We start from the raw sequence: 26,720 nt of genomic DNA on the forward strand, positions 1-26,720 counted from the left end.
TTCGTGCAGCCCTGCCCGACACAGATGAGGGCCTGCCCCTTCCGCCAATGGGCCAGCGGTGCTTGAGACGGCGTGCCCAGCGGAGCGGTGCTTGAGACGGCGGTGCCCAGCGCAGCGGTGCTTGAGATGAAGGGCCCAGCGGAGCAGTGCTTGAGATGAAGGGGCCAGCGCAGCGGTGCTTGAGACGGCGGTGCCCAGCGGAGCGGTGCTTCAGATGAAGGGCCCAGCGGAGCGGTGCTTGAGATGAAGGGCCCAGCGCAGCGGTGCTTCAGACGGCGGTGCCCAGCGGAGCGGTGCTTGAGATGAAGGGCCCAGCGGAGCGGTGCTTGAGACGGCGGTGCCCAGCGGAGCGGTGCTTGAGATGAAGGGCCCAGTGCAGCTGTGCTTGAGACAGCGGTGCCCAGCGGAGCGGTGCTTGAGATGAAGGGCCCAGTTCACCGGTGCTTCGGATGAGTGCCCAGTTCAGCGGATCAGCCCATGGCGTGGAGGTCATTCGCCACCTGACCTGTGGCTGGCTGCGCCTTCCTGCCCACCTCGGATGGACCTGGTGGGGCCCTTCTGGGCTGCAGTACCGGGCCTGTTGGTGTCCTCCTGCCCACCTGGGATGGGGCATGCGGGGCCCTCCTGCACAGCTGGGCTGCTGGCGGTCTTGTCGGGCGTGCTGCCCTTCATAGCCTTCCCTGGTCGCCTGTGGCCCTTCCCCACCTTTGGCCGTGTGCCAGGTGGCACCACACTCCCTGCCGGAGCCATGGTAGGGATTTTGGTCCCAGGTGTTTTAGGCCTCTCGCGCCGGGCACTGACAAATTTCACATGTTTTTGCGGCGGTGGGATGACCGTGCCTCGGCTCCCTACTGAGCTGTCTGCCCTTGAGGGTGGGGGACTCCACAGTCCATGGCAGACTGTCTTCACAGGGCCCGCTGTTGTGGTGGCTGAGGTGCTGACTGGAGTCTTTTTAGATGGACGGGGTAGGGGAGTTGTTGGGAAGAGGTCAAGTTTGGAAAGGAAAATAAGTTTAGTAAGAGAGGGACGGGTAGGTGTAGTAGGTATGGTAGTGGAGGAAGAAGTTGTGGTTGTAGGAGTTTGAAGTCTGATGTCTTTGGGTGCAGGTGCTTGGGCTGGAGGCTGTCGTGAGGTGGATGGCTGTTGGGTGGGTGGCTGCCTGCGTTTGCGTATCTTGGAAGAGGGGGTGACAGACACACTGGGAGAGGACACAGGGGACGTGTGAATGGTAGTGGGGGTGGTGACTGCACGTGTGCGGGGGGGTTCTGATGGGTGTGCTGGTGATGGACGTAGTGGCTAAAGATGTTGTGCATGCAGGTGTGAGTGGAGACGTGACAGGGAGGGAGGAGGGACACGAGGAGGAGGGGGACACAGTGGAGGCAGTGGGTGTTGGTATGTCTGTATGTGGATGTTGCTTGTGTGAATGCTTGTGTGATGTGTGGTGCTTATGTCTAGATGAGCTTCCCTTGGGTGTTGAGGTGTGTGCAGGCTGGTCTGATGGTGTGTCTGGGATAGGCAGAGGTACAGGGGATTGGGTCTGGGTGGAGGAAGTTGGAGGGGGGAGGCTAGAGACAGGGACAATTGCTGCCATCAGTGCTGAGGCCAGAGTGTTGAATGATCGCTGATGGGCAGCCTGACCCGAATGAATGCCCTCCAGGTATGCATTACTCTGGTGCACCTCCCTTTCTACACCCTGGATGGCATTCAAAAGGGTAGACTGCCCAACAATGATCGTCCTCAGGAGGTCAATGACCTCCTCACTGAGGGCAGCAGGGGTGACAGGGGCAGGGCCTGAGTTGCCTGGGGCGAAGGATATGCCCACCTTCCTGGGTGAGCGGGCACAGGGCAAACGCTGAGGGGCTGCTGGGAGGGCGGTGCTGGTGCGCTGGGTGGCGGCTGTACCTGTTGTAGCGGGGGGCATGGATGTGGCCGCCACCACAAGGGAGCTCCCTTCAGAGGACGAGTCGCTGTCACTGACATCCGCACGAGTCCTCGCTGTGGAGCTCCCCTCGCCCTCCGTCTCACTGGTGAAATCCGAGTCAGTTGCATGGCCCGCCATGGCATTGTGAGATGCAGCTCCCTCGTGCTCCGATGCCACTTCTTCTCCGCCTGATGATGCTAATGCACAAATGAACAGGAAGACAACAAAAAAAGGGGGGTGGGGAAAAATAAAGAAATGTTGAGTGCATGCATTGGCGACACCGTTGGCGGACAGGACAGACACAGAAGCCCCCTGCACTACGCCGCGCACTTGGGGTTGACTACGCAATCCGTGGGACATGGCCTACAAGCCTATGGGCGACCTCTGCTCACATACATGACACAGGGCAATGAATAGATGCACTTGGCACCCTACAGAGGTGGTGGGCGGGGGCACAGGGCCAGGCATAGCCTACAGATATCGCCCTGGCCTAGGGATACCAACAGCCCTCCTCCCCCACCCAGACACCTCCACTGCACGCAAAGTCACCAGGATTTGAGTGTACTCACCCCCTTGTGTCTGCTGTGATATCCTCACGCGCCCATCCAAATCGGGGTAGGCCACCGCCAGGATCCGGGACATCAGGGGGGTCAAAGTACGACTGGCACCCCTCCCACATTGGGAGGCCATCCCCAGCTGAGCCTCCGCCGTCTTCCTGCTCCAGCGTCGGATGTCCTCCCATCTCTTCCTGCAGTGGGTGCCGCGTCTCTGGTGGACCCCCAGGGTCCGGACGTCCTTGGCGATGGCACGCCAAATAGTGATTTTCTGGTGGACGCTGACCTATGTGACATGTACAGGGAGAGAAGAATAATCATCACCTTCTGCATGCTCGATGTGAGTGGCCCCCCCATCCCCACCCTTGCCATGTGGCACATGCTCTCATCTGTCGTTTGATGCATGCCTCAATCGCTCCCATCCCCACCATCTTTCATCCACCCCACTCAACACAGGCATTGGCCACAAAGCTTGGTCCCAGTGTACTTACCTGTTGGTCTTGAGGACCGTAGAGTAGCGCATACTGGGGGAGGACCCCATCCACGAGTTTCTCCAACTCCTGAGCAGTGAAGGCAGGGGCCCTTTCCACAGTCGCATGAGCCATTGTCTCTTCCAGACCGTGGTCACAGCAGCACTTGCAGTGTAGGTCCTCTCCTGTGGAAGATCAGGTATCGAGTGATTAAGCAGATAGAAAATGGCGGTCACGCCCGCGACAATGCGTACCGCGGCGGTGCGTACCGCAACCACCAGCGCACATCGTCATTGGCTCCTGAGACCCATAGGGTTCAATGTTAACCAATGCAGCTTTGCGCCGCGGTCCTCGACCACCTACCGCCACGGTGTCCCACACCAGCACATTGACCTCACATCCCATTGTCGCCCTTCACAGGTCAGGCAGCCGCCATTTCATGGGCCCACATGCCTTATTTTATACAGCGTCACACATACCTAGGCCTTGCATCGACACTCATACAAGCCATTCAATGCATTGGGAATCGTGTTATGTGCAAGCTGTGGTTACGTACCTGTGGGTTGTTTGACTCTGTGCTCGCTGTTGTCCTTCATAGGCACCGTCCGCTGGGACATGCGAGGAGATGGAGAAATCTTCCCGTGTACAGACCGCTGGTGGACCTGTCGACAATGGAGGAAAGACATGTCATACTGACATACAGGCTTGACCGAGCCACTATACAGGAACTATGTACACAGTTGGAGCCAGACCTGATGTCACCAATCCGCCAACCCACAGGGACCCCCCCTCTAGTGCAGGTGCTGTCAGTACTCCATTTCCTAGCAAGTGGGTCATTTCAAACAACAGTGGCCATAGCATCAGGGATGTCCCAGCCCATGTTTTCCAAGGTGTTGTCCAGAGTGTTGTCTGCCCTGCTCAAACACATGCGGAGCTACATCGTCTTCCCTGAGGTGGGGGATTTGGCTACAGTGAAGGCTGATTTATATGCCCTTGGACATATACCCAACATCGTTGGTGCTATTGATGGGACACATGTTGCTTTGGTTCCCCCCAGCAGGAGTGAACAGGTGTACAGGAACAGGAAGAGTTATCATTCCATGAATGTGCAGATGGTCTGTTTGGCTGACCAGTACATCTCCCATGTTAATGCCAAATTCCCTGGGTCAGTGCATGACGCGTACATCATGCGGAATAGCAGCATCCCTTACGTGATGGGTCAACTCCAGAGGCAACGTGTGTGGCTATTAGGAGACTCTGGTTACCACAACCTGTCATGGCTACTGACCCCAGTGAGGAATCCCAGGACAAGGGCAGAGGAACGGTACAATGAGGCCCATGGGAGAACTAGGAGGGCTGATCGAGCGGACCTTCGGCCTCCTGAAGGCCAGGTTTAGGTGCCTCCATATGACTGGTGGATCACTAATGTACTCACCAAAGAAGGTGTGCCAGATCATCGTGGCCTGCTGTATGCTTCACAACCTGGCTTTGCGACGCCAGGTGCCTTTTCTGCAGGAGGATGGTCCAGATGGTGGTGTTGTAGCAGCTGTGGAGCCTGTGGAGAGTGAAGAGGAGGAAGGCGAAGAGGACGACATAGAGAACAGGAACACAGTAATACAGCAGTATTTTCAATGACACACAGGTAAGAATCCACACCGGCATATTACATATACTTAACCCCTACTACCTCTCTACTGTCTGTCCTTTTCCCCCAGTGTATGGTAACTGAGTTGTGACTTTCCCTTCCGATATCAGAGATGTGGGCCCCACTGCATGACATCTGCTTTATTTCCCCATGGACTACAGCTGTGTGGCATTGGTATGTTGGCATCACAATGTGAATATGCCATTTGGCATAGTAATGTCTAATACATTTGTACAAAATCACAGCCAGACTCCAGATTGCTTAATGCAATAAGTGTGTTTATTACAGTGCTCTAAATTGGTGGGTGGTTGCAAATCGTTGAGGTGTGATGGTGGAGGATTGTCCATGGCAGAGTCCAGACTATCAGTATCACAGGTGCATTGTCCAGATGCCTGTGGAAAGTAGAGCAGGGGAAGTGTAAGGTTGGACAGGGTGTCAATGTGGGACAGTGGGATGACAATCAGGGAGGTATCCTTTGCTGGCGGGGGTCTTGGCCTCTTACTCTGTCTTCTTCCTGGATCTCAGGGCCCACTTGCGGGGTGGTTCTCCTTCTGCAGGGGGTGGGGTTCTGGTGGCCTGTTGGTCTTGTGTCGGGCCTCCTGTCCACTAGCGCCGGCGGAGGTGGTAGGCATTTCTTGATCCATGCTAGTGTCAGGGGCCCTTTGTGGTGCAACAGTGTCCCGCAATGTGGTGACTACCTCATTCAGAGCCACTACGATGGTGCCCATGGCGGTACTGATGTTTCTTAGTTATTCCCTGAACCCCATATACTGTTGCTCCTGCAGAAGCTGGATCTCCTGAAACCTTGCCAGTACCGTCGCCATCGTCTCCTGGGAGTGGTGGTATGCTCCCATGATGGAGGAGAGGGCCTCGTGGAGGGTGAGTTCCCTGGGCCTGTCCCCCCCTGTCGCACAGCAGCCCTCCCAGTTCCCCTCTTTCCCTGTGCCTCTGTCCCCTGGACTGTGTGCCCACTACCACTGCCCCCAGGTCCCTGTTGTTGTTGGTGTGGTGGGTTAACCTGGGTGCCCTGTAGGGGTGGACACACCGCTGATTTACGTGTCCTGGGGACAGAGATATGGGCCCACTGGGTGGGTGCTGTGCTGGTGTTCCCAGAGGGGGAAAGGTCTGCTGTGGCCTGTGGCTGTGTGAGGGGAACCGACTGTCCAGAGGTCCTCGATGGGCCGGGCTGGTCATCTAGATCCAGGGAGACAGAGGTGCTGTCATCACTGTGGGCCTCTTCTGGGGGTGGAGTGGACATTTGTGGACCCTCCTGCGCGGTGACGTGGCGTTCGGGTCCTGCAGGGGTATAAAAGTATGATTATTGCTTCTGTGGGTGCCATAGCGTGCAATGGGTGGGGGCCCGTGTATCCCTGTGCTTGCATTCCTGTGTGGGGGCTTTTGTGACGGTGGTTTGGGGGGGGATGGGTATGTACAGTGGGCATGCTTAGGTGATGGGTGTCCATGCTTTGTGGTCGCATGCAGGGCTTGGTGTTGGGATGGGTGGGTTGTTAGGGTGAGACATTTGCAAGGAGTAGGTGTGATGGGGGTGGGGGTGAGGGTGGGGGTATGAGTTGGCATGCTGGTGGGGTTGGGGGGATGAATTAGTTAAGATTTGACTTACCAGAGTCCATTCCTCCGCCTACTCCTGCGAGGCCCTCAGGATGCAGGATCGCCAAGACCTGCTCCTCCCATGTTGTAAATTCTGGGGGAGGAGGTGGGGGTCCGCCGCCAGTCCGCTGCACCGCGATGTTGTGCCTGGATACCATGGAACGCACCTTCCCCCGTAGGTCGTTCCACCGCTTCCTGATGTCGTCCCGATTTCTTGGGTGCTGTCCCACAGCGTTGACCCTGTCGACTATTCTGAACCATAGCTCTATCTTCCTGGCAATGGTGGTGTGCTGCACCTGTGTCCCGAAGAGCTGTGGCTCTACCCGTACAATTTCCTCCACCATGACCCTGAGTTCATCGTCAGAAAACCTGGGGTGTCTTTGCGGTGCCATGGGGTGGTTTGGGTGATGTGTGGGGTGGATTGTGAGTGCTAAGTGTGGTAATGTGTATTGGTGTGTAGTTTGAGGTGCGTGGTAATATTGCTGGGTGGCAGTAAATTGTGCGTCTGGGTGATCGGGTCTCTTATCTCTGTGCGTGTTCACGAATCTCTAGGAGTAGGGGTTTGTGGGTGATGTGGGTGTGTGTTTTATATTGTATTGGGTGTGTGGGAGTGGTGTGTGTATGTGTATCAGGTGTGTGTATTTCGATTTATCCAATGTGGCTGTGTTTAGTAAGAGTGTGTGTATTTTGAGCGCGGCGGTGTGTACCGCCAATGGAATACCGCGGTTGAAAGACAGCCGCGTGTATTTGTGTGTCGTGATAGTGTGGGTGTATTTCTGTTGGAGTGACGGTGGAGGTTTGGTCATCGCCAGTTTCTCGCTGCCCTTTGGTGTGGCGGACTTTTGTGGATGTCTGTATTTTGGCGGTTTGCCTATTGTGGGTCAGAATGACCGTGGCGGTTTACCGCGGCCGCGGCGGTGTTATGGCGGTCTTCTGCACGGCGGTAAGTGCCTTTTACCGCCGAGGTTGGAATGACCCCCTATATGTACCCACTACACACCAGGCCAGCCTCCCACACCGGAGTCTGTTTCCTTTTTCCTCTGGATATATATATCTGTATATATCTATATATATATATATATATATATATATATATATATATATATATATGTAAATATCACCGCAAAAAAACAAAGGTTACTGCGACGTTATATTTTGGAGCAGAATTTACACACACAAAACCATAGAACTTCATCTGTTCTAGTTAGAATTATTACAAGTAACTATAACCTGTGACCCAAGGTAACTATAACTTGCGCCCCGTCATGCACTGTTTTCAGATCAATAATTTTACTGCATATGTTGCAATTATATAATTAATGATGTCATAGAAGATGCAATTAGTGTTGTAATATGTGGAGTAAATAGAAGTGATTGGCAGGGGCTGGAATTGGCCCAGAGATGGGGCAGTGTGCCCCCTCCCCCTGAAAATGTCACTGGGCCCTGAGGGATGGTGCCCCTGGACTGAAATTGGCCCAGGAGCAGGGTTCGGTGCCCCCTCACACTAAAAATTATGCTGGGCCCCAGGGGATGGGTTCCACATAGTACCCCTCCTCTTAAAAAAAAGATCCTTGGGGATGGGGTCCCCAGGGCCATGTCCTGTGTCCAAACAACGGTGCACATCCGAAGGATCTGCCCAGCTTGGGGTTGGCTACATGTGCTGGGTTGGCTGCAGGGCTGAAGGCTGTGTGTTGCGGGATTGGATTTACGTATCATAATTAAATATTACATTATGTTAAAAAAAACTAGAAGTTCACTGGTCAACGTAATGTTATAGTTAGGTGTGATAAAAAGACCTGTTTTTTTAAATAAAAAGCCTTACGAAATTTATTTAAGATGTTAGTGATGTCATAAATGATGTCATAGAACATGCCATGAGTGATTTCATATGTGAGGTCATAAGCAGTGCATGGCGGGGGACATGTTATAGTAGCACTGATAACTATTGAATTTCTGTGTTTTTTTACCTAAAAACATTAATGTTGTCAGTGTCATATTCACCTTACTATAATGTTACTTTAACCTTTGTTTTTTGTTTTTGTCAGTGAATATATGCAAAACTAAACGTTTAAGGGACGTTATAGTTATGTGTTGAAATGAGATAGGAACTAATGTTTATAAGCAAAAAATCTATGAAATTCGACAGTAATAGCTCAGTAAATTAACTGTGACTTTCACCCTTATACTGCTTATGAACTCATGGAAGAAATTGGGTTATTAGTTCAGAAGGGGCAAAACTCCCCACAAGCAACAACCTCGATCATTGTCAGGATGCACTACGAAAGTCAATAAATTAACCTGTGATTAACCCTCTCGTAGCTTAGCACAAAAATAGTCAGGCTTAACTTAGAGGTAAAGTGTACAGCATTTATGCATCACACAAACAGTAATAAAGTAAAACAGAATAAAAGAAAAATCCCAAACCAATTTCGAAAATTAAAGTAAACTTAGATAAATACAATTACACCAAATTTAACAAAATCCAATCAGTAGAACTGGGTATACTGATTTTAAGATTTATAGATAAAAATGGTGTCAAGAAGCAGTGATCGCTACTCACGGTTATCTGGTCTCACTGGAATGGGAGTAGGTTACAAATGCAGGCTGACTGCGATGGAGAGCGGGTCAGATACTGGAAGGAGTTACTTTTCAAGTTTGCCGCAAAGAGTTTTATTCACATATGAGAAGGCCACAAGCAGGAGGTTTTGGGTGTGATGAGCAGGTCGAGGTCGAAGATGTTCGTAGCAGTAGAGCAGAGTCGGTTGTCGCTAGAGCTTCACCATGGTTGATCGTCATGGATGGTCACTGTCGGCACAAAGTGGAGGTCCCGTGTTACTGGTCATCATGGATGACTACTGTTGGCATGAAGAGCAGGTCATGTGGAGGTATGCATTGAAGGTTTTTGAGGGAGGTCGATTCCATAGGCAAAGACTGTCTCCCCTTAGCTTCCTTTGTCTCATGGGCTCAAAGCAATAAACAAAATACAGCAGCATAACCATTCACGGTCAAATCACCCACAACACTGGAAGAAAAGCACATTTGGTTTAGGGCAGAGAAATGCCAACTTTCTAAAAGTGTCATTTGCAGAATAGTAACATACAGTCCATCTTTACCATTACAGTGGATTTTAAATTCAATTCATTTGGGCGTAAACATCTTTTTATCTGCTCTCAATCTGAAGTTAGCACTTACCAAATGTTATAACGGAACCTGTTTTTAGTCTATGAGAGAGATAAATGTAACCCATTGAAAAACAACTTTAAGAGTTTCTCACTGTTAGGGCATGTAAAATACACATGCCCCACATTTTAAATCCCATTCACCCACCCCTATGTGCTTTAGGGCCTATGTTAGAGATGACATATAAATATTAAAAAGGAAAGTTTAGGCCTTGGAATAATGTTATTTTGTCAGATCAAATGGCAGTTTATACATTGTTGAAGAATTCATAATGAATGAGTGACTCACTTGCAAACTGTTCAAGATGCAGTGTGACTGTAAGTGTTTTAATTCTGTATGCCACCCTGTTCATTTAGGGAATATTGTTAGTTTTATAAACTACAGAGGGTTGTGGATAGGACCTGGTTGTGTGTGCTTCATCAGTGGTTTATGTAAAGATATTAATTGGTTGACTTAAATTTCTATGTCAGATGAAGTATTAAACAGGTACATTTTATTAAGGTAAATCATCATCAAACAATCTTTTAAACAGTATTCACGGTTTAGTAAATTGCTGATTGCATTAATGTCTACAGAGACATTTCCAGGACAATTCACAAATTTAACTTATACTTCAGTGAATTTACACGTGTAATGTTTACACTTACAAAACTGATGATTATATTAATGTCTACAGAGACATTACGTTTCTTACGCACTTGGATACAACTAAATGTGAGTGATTTCATGGATATGCTTCATGTTATACATGTTGTGAGAGATTACACCCTGTAGTAGTACAGAGTTTATGGATAACTGGGTCTAGATGTACCAAGCTGCATAGCTTCCAGTACTAAATGTGTATGGCAAACCTTCACATTCAATGGATGATGTCATCAATAATGCCATTTGAGATGTCATCAGTGATGTCATTAATGATGTCATTTAACATGACATGAGAGGTGAGGTCACAAACAGTGCATGGGGTGCAAGTTATACTTAGTTCACTAAACAATAACTGGCAAATTTCAGTGATTTTTGTGTTTTAAAACATTTGTTTTTATCCCACTTCAGCACCTAACTACAACATCACTTTAACCTCTGTTTTTTGGTGGATTTCTTGTGGTTTCTTTGTCATATTTAGCCAACACATCAACTGCATATGGAATTCAGCCATGCACAGCCAGGAGTTACCTTAGGCCTATGCCCCACTGGTGGCCAACCCACAGCAGCCTGCCCTCCACTGGCAACTTGCTACCCCAGTCCCCCTCCTGCCTGCTCTCTATTCTCCACCTATGTGCCACTGATGCCTCCCTCCTGCTCTCCGTGGTCAGTTCCTTGCCTCTAAGCATGCCCTGAACAGTCAATTTGATGCACCTATCCCTATTAAAAATCCTGCCTGTCCTCAGTTTGCTGTCAGCATACTCCTACCCCCTCCTTCCTGCCCTTCATTGTCAACCTGCTTCCCCTACCTATGCCTGCTTTCCCTCCATGGGCAGTTTGCTGCCCCTGCCTCACTCCGGCCTGCTTAATGTTCTCTGTGTGAGTGACCATGCTTCATTGCTCCTGCTATCCATTGTTAGTTGTTTCCGGGTGATCTGTTAAGTGGGTGCTAAGAAAATTGGGGGGGTTCTCAAAATGTTTATCCCCATGCAATTTCCATAGGGAACATTAGATAATAATAGAGAAAAAAACGGCTGAACAAGAGATATATATCTAGAAACCATGCTTTTTATGATAATGTTTCATTCTGTTCAGCTGTTGTAGAGAAATTAAGGTTTAAAATGCATGGATACCTGTTGCTGCGGGACATCCACTGGAGTCCTGTCTGGCTGTGTGGGAAAATAAAGGGTTCTAATCAGCCTTCTTGAAGGACTGCAGCAGGAATAATTGATGTGATTGGCGGCCAAAACATGAAGTAAAGTGTTGTGGGCACCATTAAAGAGCACTGGTGCTTGCCCCTCCCATCCTGAATATAAATGATAAATAGTATGCTATGGGCCAGGATAGGAGTACTCTGACAAAGTTGCAATTAAGGGGGCGGTACTACCAGGACCTTAAGGGAGTCAATAAAAATGTTTTTACATTTCCAATGGTCTCACAGAACTCTTGCAAGAGAACATGGGGCCACACTTGTTTCTCTGAGAGTTCTGCAGAACAGGATTTTTTTAAAAGCACAATACGGTGGCTAGTTTGCTAGGGGCCAGGGTAGGGGTACTCAGATAAAGTTGCAATTATGGGGGGTACTAAAGGTACCCCTAAGGGGGCCAATGAGAAATGTAAAATATTTCCAGTGGTCTCGCAGGACGTCTGCGAGATCACATGGGGCTACACTTCTTTTTTTTCAGAGTTGAGCGTAACAGGATTTACTAAGAAAGCATACCAAAGCACCTACTACATGCACACTGAGCCCTGTACAGAAGATCTTATGGACAGTCCACTCTTTTCAGACATCTATGCCCCATTAGGTGTTAAAGTTCCTACTACACACACTCTTCATCCTGTATGCTACTCTCTGACATTCGCTTGGGAATGAAAAGATGATGCACCCTATCATTAAGGTGGCAAAGCACCTGCTATGTACACCTAAAGCCCTATACAGAAGATTGAAACAAAACGCTCACTCCTTTCAGACATCAACACCACATTAGATGTTGAAGTCCCTACTACTTACAACATTTGCCCTGTACTAGTCTGTTTGCAGGGAAGGCACAATCAATGAGATGTAAGTGCACAGGCCCACACCAAACTGCATATGCCTTGTAAAGAAATTGTCAAGAAGAGCCCTTTCCCTTCTGACATGAATGCCCACTTAAGTTAAACTTTTTTTGTGTATCTGTTTGTGTGTATGTTACCTATTTTTTTGATTTTCACAAACTAGGCATTTAATTTTACTATAGTAATTTAATAACTGCAGAGATTCTCCCACCGGAAACTCTGCACAAAAAAAGATAGGTCTGTCCTATCTATTTAAGTGCAGAGATCTCCACCCTGACTGCGGAGTCTCCACAGTCATAAACTTACTATTAGTAAAATTATACATGCTGTTTACAAATCAGGCCGTAAGGTGGCAAAGCACCTACTGTGGACACCCTAAGCTCTGTACAGAAGAGGTCATAGAAAGCCCACACCTTTCTGAAATGTATGTCCCATTAGGTGTTCAAGCCACTAGTATGCACACCCTTTGCTCTGTATGTTAGACACCCACACCCCCTGAGGTGGTAAAGAACCCACTACTCACACCCTCACTAAGGTGGCAAAGAGCCTACTGTGCACACCCTGTGCCCTTTACAGAAGACTTTACAGGGAACCCACTCCTTTCAGACATCCACACCCCATTTGTCGTTGAAGCCACAGACCAGGCACATTCTTCACTCTATACTCACTAAGATGGCAAGGTGACTACTACACACACCGAATGCCCTGTAGAAAAGACCTCATGGAATGCCCAATCTCTTCAGACACCTATGCCTCATTAGTACCATGTACAGAAGTATTCAGAGAAATGCAACTTACTGAAGTTGTGTTGGGTGTGAAATTCTCACTGTACATTGTCTTGATTTATTCTCACATGGCTTTTGAAGGGACAATATGGTGTAGAAAAGTACCCTCTATTTTTACCCTTAATTCCTGCCTGATTTCGGTGTGTTTGACTGTGTCACTAGGATCCTGCTAACTAGGACCCCAGTGTTTATGCTCTCTCTCCTCTAAATTGTGTCACTGCATACTGGTAACCCAGTATTTCACCCAAAAATGGCATACTGGCCACCCCTTATAAGTCTCTAGTATATGATACATAGGTACCCAGGGCATAGGGAATCCAGGGAATCCGTATGGGCTGCAGCATTTCTTTTGTCAACCACAGGGAGCCCATGCAAAGGCTTCTACAGGACTGCCATTGCAGCCTGTGTGAAATGGTGCATGCACCCTTTCACTGCCATTTACACTGCACTAGGGCACTTATAAGTCACCTATATGTCAGGCCTTCCAACCCTGAAGGCTAGGTGCAGAGTATCTGTGTGTGAGGGCACCCCTGCACTAGCAGAGGTGCCCCCACATCATTCAGGACTATGGGCCAGATGTATGAATCCTTTTTGCATTCGCAAAGGCATTCTGAATGCAATTTAAAGGAATCGCTAAAATAGCGATTCCTTAAAATTGCGACACCATTTAGAGAATCGTAGTTTGCGATTCTGTAAAGCGGCATCGCAAATAGGAAATCCTTCTTTGCGATTCCTTAAGCACATGTATGAAGCAATTCCTTATTGAGAATTGGGCATTAAGGAATCACTATTACCACCAAGATGACCTTGGTGGTAACCATGTGCAAATTTTAAAAATGGATTAAAAATGCATTTTTAAAATTGATATGTAACGCACACATGCTCTTTTGGCATGTGTGCACCTTACATGTCTTCCAAAATGGTTTTGGGCTCCAGCACCCTGGAGTTTGCATTTCCCAAATTGCGAATTCCAGTTAGGAATTCGCAATTTGGGAAATGCAAAAAATTTGCACCTATGGGCCTACAGGCCCATAGGTGCGAATGGGGGCTGTATCGCAATTTGCGATTCGGTAATAGCATTTGCAATTTTTAAGAAATCGCTATTACTGAATCGCAAATATGATACATAGCAGTTTGCGAATCAGAAATAGCGATTTCTTAAAAATTGCTTTTTTCGAATCGCAAAAGGCTTTTTTCATACATCTGGCCCTATTTTCCCAGACTTTGTGAGTGCAAGGACAGCTTCACAATGGTAACTCCAAATATCGCCAAATTGTGTATCAAATATGTTGGAATCAGACCCCAAGGTTTTTGCAAGCATTGGTTGTAGGATTTCATGCACTCTGGGGGCTCCTTAGAGGATCCCCAGTACTGCCATTACAGCCTTATGAGGTTTTCCCCAGCTGCTGCCACCTCACAGACAGGTTTCTGCCCTCCTGTTGGTCAAGCAGCTCGAGGCCAGAAAGGCAGAACAAAGCATTTCCTTTGGGAGAGGGGTGTTACACCCTCTCCCTTTGGAAATAGGTGTTACAGGCATGGGAGGGGTAGCTACCCAGAGCCTCTGGACATGTTTTGAAGGGCACAGATGGTGACCGCCTTGCATAATCTAGTCTACATTGGTTCAGGGACCCCCAGTCCCTTCTCTGGCGCAAAACTGGACAAAGAAAAGGGGAGTGACCACTTCCCTGTCCATCACCACTCTAGGGGTGGTACTCAGAGCTCCTCCAGAGTGTCCCTAGGTCTTGCCATCTTGGATCCCAAGTTGGCAGGGCACTCTGGGAGCATCTGAGTGGGCAATGCCAGCAGGTGACATCAGAGCCCTCCCCTGATAGGTGCTCACCTGTATAGCTGACCAATTCCCCTTTCAGGGTTATTTAGGGTCTCTCTCTTGGGTGGTTCTTCAGATAAGGAATGCAAGACTCCATTAGGAATCCTCTGCATCATTTACTTCACGTTCTTACCGAAGAAACTGCATCTGGACCCTCCAGGAACTCTACAAACTGCAACAAAGAAGCAAAGACAACTTTTGCAAAATTGTAACTTCAGCTCCTGCCAACAACTGCAACTGTTTCCAGGTCGTGCATCCTCCAAGGACTGCCTGTCGTCAGCCTGCGCCAGAAGAACAAAGGAATCTACCTTGAAGTGAAGGAGTCACTTCTGTGCTTCAGCAGGCACCCCTCTGCAGCGACGACTGGTGGCTTGGGTCCCCTTTCCCGAAGAAGTGCGTGGATCCAGCAACATAGGTGGTGGACTGAAGTGGTCCAGACTGTCAAGACGTTCAACTGTCCAACTTTGGTGGAGGTAAGGGCTTGGCTCCCCACGCAAGACAGTACCCCTGTGCATCGTGTGTTTTATGGTTGCCAATGCTTGTTGACATCTTTCCATGAATTTCTTTGTGCACCGTGCAGCGCCGGTCCTCAGCACTCTTTTCTGCAATGCACAGCTTCCTGTGTGGTTCTCCAGCGGCGTGGTATCTCTTTGTGTAGTGCTGAGTGGGCATCCTTTTGCACCTTCTTTGTCCCCATGCTGTGGGACTCCTATGCATGCTGCCTGGTCTTCTGCCTGTTCTCTGAGCTACTGAGTGCCCCCTCAGTCTCCATTCCTAGATAGAGGCCACCAGGTCCCTCCTGGTCCCGGGCAGTGCCATTTTCCACTCACTGCGAGCTTTGCGTGTGCCAAGCTTTGTTGGTGGTATCCGCGGCACAAACCAGACTGCAATCATCCATCCGGCGTGGGACATTTTTCTACACCAACCAAGAACCCACATCCATCTTTTTGGGTGCAGAACTGACTGTTGTTCTTCACAGGTGGTTCTTCTGTTGCACCTTCATCTGGGTTAGCAGGGGCTCCTGTTCTCCCTGGACTCTTCGGTGCTTCTTGGACTTGGTACCCTTCACAGGTCTTCAGGTCCAGAAATCCATTGTTGGTGTCTTGCAGTTTCTTCTGGTTCTTGCATAATCCTCTTTCTTGTGTTCTTGTGTGTTCTAGGAAAGTTACTGTGATTTACTGATGCTTTCCTGGGCTCTGGGTTGGGTTCTATTACTTACCTTTGGTGTTTTCTAATACTCCCAGTGCCCCTCTACACACTACACTTGCCTAGGTGGGAATCCGACTTTTGCATTCGACTATTTTATTATATGGTTTGTGTTCCCCTAGGCACATTTCTAACTATTGTGATTTTCACTATTTGCACTGTTTTCTAACTGTTTTTACAGCTCTTTCTGAATTCTAGTGTATATACTGTGTTAATTACTTACCTCCTAAAGGAGTATAATCTGTAAGTTTTTTTTGGCATTTGTGTCACCAAAATAAAGGACCTTTATTTTTGTAACACTGAGTACTTTCTTTCATGTGTGAGTACTGTGTGACTACTGTGGTGTTGTATGAGCTGTGCATATCTCCTAGTTAGGCCTTGGGCGATCATCCACATTACCCCTAGAGAGCCTGGCTTTTAGACACTGCCTACATTTCACTAATAAGCAATAACTGGACCTGGTATAAGGTGTGAGTGTCTTTGGTACCTACTACAAACCAGGACAGCCTCTTACATATGGGAGTAATAAATATATATTATTAATGTGAAATTGGTCCCACATGACTGTCACGGCACAAAAATATTGGGTATTTACCCGAATTCTTCCTGTGGGAGTCCTGCGACCCTGATAAAATTATACAAAAATTATTGTGTTGGACATAGGAAGGGTCTGAGAAGAGCTGCTTTGTTAGTAGTATGTTGTGCACACTAATAGGTGGACCTGGATACATTTCTTGCTGTTGTGAAGGAAGACCCTGTTCCTTTCTGCATTGAAACGGGCTCCATCACTACGATAGACACCAGGCATGGCATAGTGGATGTTATTGTGGTATATTGAACCCATTCCAAAATTTCTTCATTGACAGGTTTTCATGATTTCCTACTCTTTGAGTAAAATTGGCTTTACCAGTGCCATTTGCGTTTTGACACATTTTAATATACAAAAGCAGTCTGAGGGAAGAGAGTCTTATAATGTACCAAGGTTTCCTTCAATTGAATTTCTAGTCCAGCTCAAGTAATTGTGCCCAAATCATTGCCAGTGTAGTGCACAATCATCAGTGCTCATAATTCAAAATGCATTCAACCAGAGGTAACAGTCAATGCCATTTCATATCTCTATGGCCAATCCAAGTAATGTCCACCTGGGAAAAAATCAAGATCCACAATTTTTGGAATACTCACTCGCCCAAAAGTCAGACTCAACACAGGAGGAGTTAGCAGAAGAGATATACACACTCTCTCACACACAGATTCACGCACAGTCAAACACTGTCAGATTTAAATATCCACTGTCACTCATGCTCATACAATCTTTCACACTATCACACATGTCTACAATCACAAACACACACAGTCACACCCACATACACACACACAAATACACACTCAGACAAACACAGTGTCCCTCACACACACATACACACACACACACACACACACAAACACACATACTCACACACAAAAATGTCAGACTGAGTACAATAAGTAATGAAGGGGCCACCTAATCTATCTTGGCCGCATTTACACTGTATCCAACTCCTTTAAAATTACCACTTGATTATGTAATACATATGCAATCACACAGGGCCAGATGTACAAAGAGGAGGAATAGTGATTTCAAAATAGCAATGTTATCCTCGGGCAGCCACACACGCAGTGGCTGTCGGACTGCTGATGTTGTGGTGGTCCAACAAGCATATTACACGGCGTCCCTGCTGGGATCTTCGATCACGATAGGCTGACGTTAGTAGAGGTCGGAATCAGCTAGGGCGGCGCTGAAGTCAGCGCCGCTCTGATGATTGCGACCTGGTTTTCCACCAGCCTTCTCATGACAGTTTCACCGCCATGAAAAGACTGTCAGATGACAGATGCAGGGGGCCACAGGGGGCTCCTGCACTGTCCATGCACTTGGAAGACAGTGAGAATTGTGAGGGTGCTGGTGAACCCTGCGGGCGGCAACATTGCCACCGGCTTGATTATGAGCCAGTGACAATGCAGCTGCCACTTTCTGGCTGGGCTGACATGTGGAAACCTTGGGTTCCGCCCATCAGTCCAACGGGAAAGTCGTAATGGGCCCAGCAGAGGCGTATGGCGGCAGCATCCCCTTTGGAAGTTCAGCGGAAGGTCATCTCGTCCGCTGAACTCATAATCAGGCCCTATATCCCATTCTTCCATGGTGTCAAGGTCTGGAAGTGTAAGTATAAAAATGGCACAGAGTATTTGGGTTATGCATGGGTTATAACATTTTCTGGAAAGTTTGACAAACAATTCTTTATTACAATTTTATGAAAATATGACTTTTATACTTGTGGTGTTTGTTATATTGTAACTTTTTTTTAAATGGGAGAAACGTTATCTGTATGAATCTTTCTTTTTTGAGAAACAATTGTTTTTATTATTTATTTTTAAAATAATGATGGAGAAAGAAAAAAGCATAAAAAAATCAGTGGAAGTAATACAACACTGGTCTTAGAATTTGTTGGTTTTGAGTTTATTTTACAAACACAAATTAACTCATACAGGATGAAAACAAAAAATCAAAGGAAACAAAAGAAAACTGTCAATTATGTTGAATGGAACTATTACTGTAGAGCCAAAATTGTTCAAAATCAAAGGCACAAAATGCAGCTAGCATCAAAAAGGTAAATGTGTCCAGAAAATAGTCCACAGACTAAATAGTGGTCACACACTTGTGGAATTTAGACTCTTCGTCTCTTCCTGGTGGTGGTAGAGGTCTTGACATCCCCTCCTGGTGGTCCAAATGTCCCCTCCTGATGGGAGGGATCCACAATTGCAGAGACTGAAGTGGTTGAAGATGTTTCTTTTTGTGGCAGGGCTTCCCTTTCTGTGACTGAGTCAGGTGTAGTGGGTCCAGATGTTGTAGGGCCACAGAAAGGGGTACATGTTGCTTCTAAAGCCCTGAACATCTGGGGGTAAATTTCACTCAGCAACCCAGTCAGGGAACTCACATTAGAGTTTAGAGTTTCCATCTCTACATTATGTTCACTCTGCAATTGCTTCATGTCCTGTAGCTCTATAAGGACCTGGCCCATCATGACTTGGAGCTGATGTAGGGATCCCAAGACTTGGTTGCTCATGGCCTGGGTGACAGTGAACCCATTGGCCTCACTTTGCTGCACCACAGATTCCCTCCTATAAATCCTACCCACAATAACCTGTGCCCTTGAGACAGTGTGCCCCATCCCACCGGGTCCTGCCTGAACTGGAGGTGGTGCTGGTGGTGGTGGTGGTTTTGGCACAACAGTAACCAGCACTGGGGACACAAGAATGGGATGATGTTCTTTTGGTCACAGGAAGTGGAGGTATCCATAGGCTGAGGTGTGGTAACAGCTGGGGTGGTAGGTGCAGATGTGAGGTGCAGAGTAATACTCACTGGTGCTGTCAGCCCAGACAGACCGGACAGCTCATCATCATTCGGACTTGCAGGAGTGGAGTCCTCACTGAAGGCTTGATCCTGGTCTGGAGTGGAGGTATCTTCAGTTGCAGATGGTTGTCCATGAACTCTGGTGTAGGACCTAAAATTAATTACAAGAAAAACTAATTGTAAAAGTCTGGATTATGCATCAAATGGGTTTTACGCTACAAATGAAGCAACCTGGAATTAAAAATAAAATTAATAGTATGATTAGACCTTTCTGTGTTTTTGGTAATTACACGAACATAATAAATTACATACATGCAAACTTCAAGGAAAGCAGGTGAGGAGATGTCCTGGAAAGAAAAGGATTATTTAGGATGTGTACATATAATATACCACGCATTTAACCTAACACAATAGAGAGGTGAAATCAGAAGTAAACCATTCCAATGCCTATCAGGCTAAAATTTAGAATATCATACAACTCAGTAGGATGGTATTAGTCATCATATACACATTGCAAAGTACATCTATTATCATTACAACTTATATTCTGCATACAACATAGGATGACAGTAATTCTTCAAGTCAACATACTTTGATTTGTGAAACCAATTACATCCATTGAATGAAATAACAAGAAAGTGACAACATGCAAAATTAAATAACTTAGGGGGCCATTTTCACATCGGCGGTCTTTTGTCAAGACCGCTGAGGGACCGCTGTGCACAAGACCGCCAGTGGTGGCGGTTTTCCGCTCGGCGTATTATGACTGTTGGCAGCTCTCCGTCCTTTTTCAGCGGGGAAGTGGAGGTTGCTCCACCGCCACGTCAACAGAACACCGCCCACCTGTGATTCGGCGTGGCAGTGTTCTGTTGACGGTGTGGTGTCGACGGAGCAGCCCCCATGGATCCTGTCCCCTCCCGGAGGATCGACGGACCAGGTAAGTCGATCGTCCGTTAGGGGAGGGGAGTGGGGGGTCGTTGTGTGTTGGGTGCGTGCATTGGGGTGTGCGTGTGTGTATGTAGTGGGGGGGTGTGAGTGCCTGTATGCTTGCGGGGGTGTTGTGAGTTTGGGAATGAGTGCGTGTATGTCTGTAGGTATGTCTGTATGGTTGTGTGCATGTATGTTTGAATGTGGGTGTACGTGTCTGACTGTGTGTGTGGATGTTTGCATGTATGTCGGTGTGTGTGCGTGTATGTGTGTTGGTGGTGCCTGCGTGCGTGTCGTGTGTGAATGAGTGATGTGATGTTGGGGGTCGGGTGGGGAGGGGGTCTTGCCACCTTTGGGGGGTGGCAGGGGTGGTGGGGGGTGTAGGGGAGGGAGTCGGGGTGAGGGTGGGGGAGACCCCTATCAGTGCCAGGGAAGGAATTCCCTGGCAATGATAGTGCTTACCGCCATGGATTTCATGGCGGTTCCAAACCGCTTGAAATCCATGGCGGTCAGCCAGGTCCAAATACCGCCGGTGGTATAGTGATGACCGCCGGGCTGGAGACCCAGGTCTCCAGCCCAGCGGTCGTCTCCACCCTGGCGGGCGGAACGGAGAAGCGGTGGATGACCATGGCGGTAACCGCCAGGTCATAATTGCAAAAATTTGACCGCCAGCCTTTAGGGCGGTCTTACCGCTGCTTTTCCACCGTCCGCCAGGGGCGTAATGACCCCCTTAATGTCATATTAATACATTAGATAAAATGGGATTTGACAAATGCTTTATACTTTAACCTATGTGCATATAGGGAAGAAAAGAGAGAATGACCAACATCACATTGTAAACATATTTTTCCAGATACAAAAACAAGGCATTATGGTAGTTGTAGTCATTTCAATTTAACATTACCAACACTTGCTAAATGATAAGTTGAACATTTCTATCAACATTACTAAATGTTAATAGTTTATAAAAAACACTTACAAGCACCAAACCTTTATGGTATATAAATGGAGTTTGGAACCTGTTATTTTAACTACAGCAAAATACATTCAAACAAGCAAATGCAAGAAATGATCTATGAAGAACAATACACATATTGACCACACATAGATTGACCACACATATTGCCCCACAATAAAAAGAGAGATAGTACCATAATGCCGCTTATTTGATGAGAACAATAGATTTTTGAATTTTAAATGACAGGTTTATATAGTTTTACCAAGGTGGAAACACATTATCAATATAAGAAATGGGATCTCTGGTTAGCATTCAGCTTGCACTCCATCCAAGCAGGGACCCTCACTATAGTCAGGGTAAGGCAACCCCTGCTCACCTCCTTGGTAGCTTGGCACATGCAGTCAGTCTTGTTACAAAGGCAACGTGTGAAGTATTTGTACCAATACACACAGTAATACAATGAAAATACTATGAAAGGGACACAACACCAGTTTAAAAAAAATTACAATATTTATCTAAATCAAACAAAACCAAAACAACAAAAATCCAACACACACAAGCAAAGATATGAATTTTTAACTTAAAAAAGCGCCTTAATCTATAGAAATCAATGGATGCATTTTTTTTAAAAAATACCTGGTATGTGTAAAAAATAAAGCCACACAGGTGAGCGTGCATCGGAAAAGTCAGCGATGTGTCAATTTCTGACTCACAAGTGAGGCCGTGCGTTGTTTCTTCTCCTGTCGGGTAGGTGATGCGTAGTTTTTCTCTCCCACAGAAGAGCGATGCATCGATTTCCGGATGGGCAACACCGGGTCTGCGCAGGTTCACTATGGTTTTGACTCCCAGCGATGATGTGTGTGAAATCCTCGCTGCGTGGGAGATGCATCAATTTTGGCAGCCGTAATGCAGGTGGTGCATCGATTTTTAAGCTGCAAAGCAGGTACAATGTCGATTTTTCTCCCGCACGGCTCTGGTGCATGGATTTCAACCTTGGTTCCACCAGCTTTTCCTTTCAAGTGCCATGGTCTGGATTGGGCACCACTTTGTAGGATAGGAGTCTCAGCAAGAGAGACCAGGTGCAGGCAGTCTTTGATGGCCCTAAGACTTCATAACAGGGGGCAAGCTCAGTCCAAGCCAAGTTGGCAAACTTCAAAGGAAAGTCGCTGTTGTTCCCAAGATCCTGTCTTGCCCAGGCTTGGCTCCAGACTCACACCAGGGGGTTGGAGACTGCATTGTGTAAGGGCAGGCACAGCCCTTTCAGGTGTAAGTGACCACTCCTCCCTCGGCTCTAGTCAAGATGGCTCAATCAGGATATGCAGGTTACACCCCAGCTCCCTTTGTGTCACTGTCTAGTGGAGATTCACAAACAACCCAGCTGTCAGTCTGACCCAGACAGGCAATACACAAGCAGGCAGAGTCACAGAATGGTTTAAGCAAGAAAAGGCCAACTTTCTAAAAGTGGCATTTTCAAACTGACAATTTAAAAAACAACTTTACCAAAAGTTGTATTGTTCAGTTCAGAAATCCCAAACCCCATATTTGTATCTGCTCCCAAAGGAAAACTGAACTTAAAAGTTACTTAAAGGCAGCCCCTAGGTTAAGCTATGAGAGAGATATATGCCTTGCAACAGTGAACACCGAATTTGGCAGTATTTCACTGTCAGGACATGTAAAACACATCATTATGTGTCCTACCTTGAACATACACTGCACCCTGCCCATGGGGCTATCTAGGGCCTACCTTATGGGTGTATAAAAAGGGAAGATTTAAGCCTGGCAAAGGGGTACACTACAGTGGCAGGTCTGAGCCATATTTACAGGGCTACTCGTGTGGGTCACACAATCTGTGCTGCAGGCCCACTAGTGATATATGATTTTCAGGCCCTGGGCACCTCTGGTGCACATTACTAGGGACTTACCAGCACATCAAATATGCCAATTATGGATAAACCAATCATCAATAAAATTTAGACATACAGCATATGCACTTTAGCACTTGTTAGCAGTGGTAAAGTGCCCATAGTCCAATAGCCAACACAAATTGCTCATAGAAAATAGGAGGAAGGAGGCAAAGGTTTATGTATGACCCTACAAAAGAGCCAGGTCCAACAGTGATCATGTTGGCTAGATGTGTTAGTGAGATGCAAGCTCTGAGTTTAAAACCCCTGTTTACCACTTTCCATGCCAACAAGGTGGTTTTGAGAATCAGGGCGGCTTTCCCGCCAAAGGTAGTGACTCTTTCATTTAGAGCAGTCCATCACCCTTCCATCCATGAGGAATGGCTGCATCATCTAGATCCAAAGAGAGCTACCTGGACAGGACGAGCGAATTTAGGAGAGACGATCAGCTGTTCATTGGCTACCTGGGCAAAATGAATGACAAATCCATCCTTAAAAGAACATTTTCAAGATGGGTCATTCTTTGCATTAAAATATATTATGTCCTGGTAGAGAAAAATATTCCTGAGGGCATTAAGGCTCATTTGAATAGAACTAAGGCTACTACATCAGCTTTGGCTAGAGGTGTACCAGATGTTCATATGTGCAAGGCAGCAACCTGGGCTTCCCTCCACACTTTCACAAAACATTACTGTTTGGACTCAGAAGTGAGGAGGGATGGCTATTTTGCCCGTTCGATGCTATAGGATTTCTTGGTATAGGCAGACAGACATCCACCTCCAAGTGCAGGACTGCTTTGGGACTCTATTCAAAAGGTGAGGAATCCACAGGGAGATGTATCCATCAGAAGAACAAGTTACTTATCTTAGGTAATGCTTTTTCTGGTGGATACAGTATCTACCTGTTGATTCCTCACTGACCCACCAGCTCCCCGTTGCCTGTCTGAATTTACCAAGTAGGAAATTGTGTGTATATTTTGTATATGTTGCAAATTGTATATACAAAATGTATGTTCATACATGAATGTATGTAAATTATTGAGTTAAATTCACACATGCTCGGTTTGCGATGTTGGTTTTCACCTGTTTATCTCGAAGGCACAGAAAACAGTGGGTGAAACTGACATCAGCATGCCGGTGAGGACTTCTTATGGCTCTGATGACGTCAGACTGAGTCGCGTTCAGAGGCATTCCATTATGACGTCCGTGTCGACATGGAGCACTAGAAAGAAAAAAAATCTGTTGAATGCTGGTGGAAAAGGATTATTCAAAAGGTGTGGAATCAAAAGGTGAGGAATCCACAGGTAGATAAGTTTTCCACCAGAAAAAGTGTTACTGAAGGTAAGTAACTTGTTTCTATGCACTACCTTGAAACTATTATAACCCACAAACCACCATACACAGTGTTGTGAACTTGCTAATCACAGTACATTAACTACAACTTGCACCTTTATGATACACTGCTTATACCCTTTCATATTAGCTCAGTTATACCATGTAAAATTATAACACACATAAAAACACTTGCATTTTGTGTTGGCCTATCTCTCACCTTTTCCTAATCCTTCGCTACATTCATGCATAAAACCCTTAACCCTGTTCCCCCACAGTCCCCCATTTGAATTGTGTGTTAAATTCCACCATCAACAGATCTCATACTCCCTCGGGTGGATGTGGTTAAAGCGATACCAAGTATAGTAGGGGGCTAGTACCAAAATTGACATTTGCCCACGTCAGCCCTCATATTCAGGCATAAAAGGCACATCATGGTGCAGAAACCTAAGGTCAGATGTACTAAGACTGTGAAAAGCCATATCCAAATTGTGATTTTCTCTCTTCCTAATGTATGAAACTTTACATTTTCAATTTGTGATTCCTATTGGGCTGCAAGATGACCTACCTACTGATGATTATGAGGTAGGTCACAATTTGAGACCCACTAGGAACGTCAGCCATCACAGGGATGGTGGCTTTCTGAGGTCAGTGGACTACCATGTCTGTGAATGCTTATAAATAGGATCACCTGTTTTCCTTGAAGGAAAATGCGATGTTTTAAAAACAAATAAAAAACTTATCGCTAATTTTTTGAAAACAGTGGTTGAGGGAGTTACTTGAGTTAACTTTACCTGATAAATCTCAGTGGGCTTTTGAGTTATATTTTGATAGAATTTTCTTCTAAGTATAACGTCACTTTAATGTTTGTTTTTCAGAGAATTTTTGTTGTTTTCATGTAAATACATTAGTTCCATACCTAACTAAAGCATCACTTAGCCTTTGTTTTTGTCAGTGACTTTGTAGGTATTTTTTTGATGAGAGAAATGTTTCACCGACCAGAAAAAGACACGATTCAGTCACTGAGTCCTGATAAATGAAAATCAACTATTTTAAGCTACATGAGTATACAGGGTAGGGATACCCTGACCACCTCCCTAGTGTTTGCTGGAGGACCCAGAGAGTCCCTCCCCAGGTATAACATAACATTGTTCACCTCGGTTCATGGATTCTTCATCATATGTACAAGCAATTTATTGATGATATCGTTTTGATATGGAATGGCAATCCTGTCACAATCACGGCAAATTTTCACACTCTCAATTCAAGAAGTGATCACATTAAGTACACCCATCAAATCCATGAACAAGAAATTTAATTTCTTGAAGTAATGGTACTAACCTCTACAGGAGTTCAGACTAAGGTCTTTTTAAGCACACCTACATAAACAAAAGTTTGCATTTCAAAAGTTGTAATCAACCGGCATTCAAAAATCATCTACAGTTCTCATAGTTCATTGGTGTAAAAAGAATTAACTCCAATCCTGAAGATTTATTAAAATCATAGGATGAGTTCAAGACCGGATTGAGACAACAAGGTTATCCTCAACATATACTTGATTGATCCATAAACCGAGCTGAACAATTTCACAGAAAAACAACTGCTGGAAAAAACTCAAAAGAGGTTCCCCACAGGTTGGTAAGCATTCTCAGTTACTCAACAAAGTCACATTCCATGAAAAGTATCGTAAACAGAAGATGGTAAAATCTTCAAAATGAACCTTGACTTTGAAAGGTTTATTTACCTATAAACCTTTGTTTGCACACAACAGATCAAGAAATAATAAATACATTTGGTCAACCAGATAGCAGAACCAAAACCTCTTGTTTAAAGGTACTCGGAGATGTTTAAACTGTGTACACTGCAACAACTTAACCACGGGTAACACAGCTGTTTACCCCATGGACGAAAATGTTATCAAGCTAAAGCATTCAGCAGATTGTAACAGCAAAAATATTGCATGTGTTTTAAAGTACCTATGGGGTAAATGTATGTGGAGAAACTGAAGGAACGCGAAAGAAAGATTAAAGTGTCCATCACAGAACACAAAAGTAACATACGCTACAAAAATAAAACATTCAGGGCCTCATTCTTACCCTGGCGGTTTGAAACCGCCAGGTCAGAGGGCCGCGGAAGCACCGCCAACAGGCTGGCGGTGCTTCATGGGCAATTCTGACCGCGGCGGTAAAGCCGCGGTCAGAAAAGGGCAACCAGCGGTTTCCCGACGGTTTACCCCTGCCCAAGGGAATCCTCCATGGCGGCACTGCTTGCAGCGCCGCCATGGAGATTTCCGACCCCCTTCCCGCCAGCCTGTTTTCACCGCC

This window comes from Pleurodeles waltl, chromosome 1_1 (genome assembly GCF_031143425.1).
Source record: "Pleurodeles waltl isolate 20211129_DDA chromosome 1_1, aPleWal1.hap1.20221129, whole genome shotgun sequence".
Classification (NCBI taxonomy): Eukaryota; Metazoa; Chordata; class Amphibia; order Caudata; family Salamandridae; genus Pleurodeles; species Pleurodeles waltl.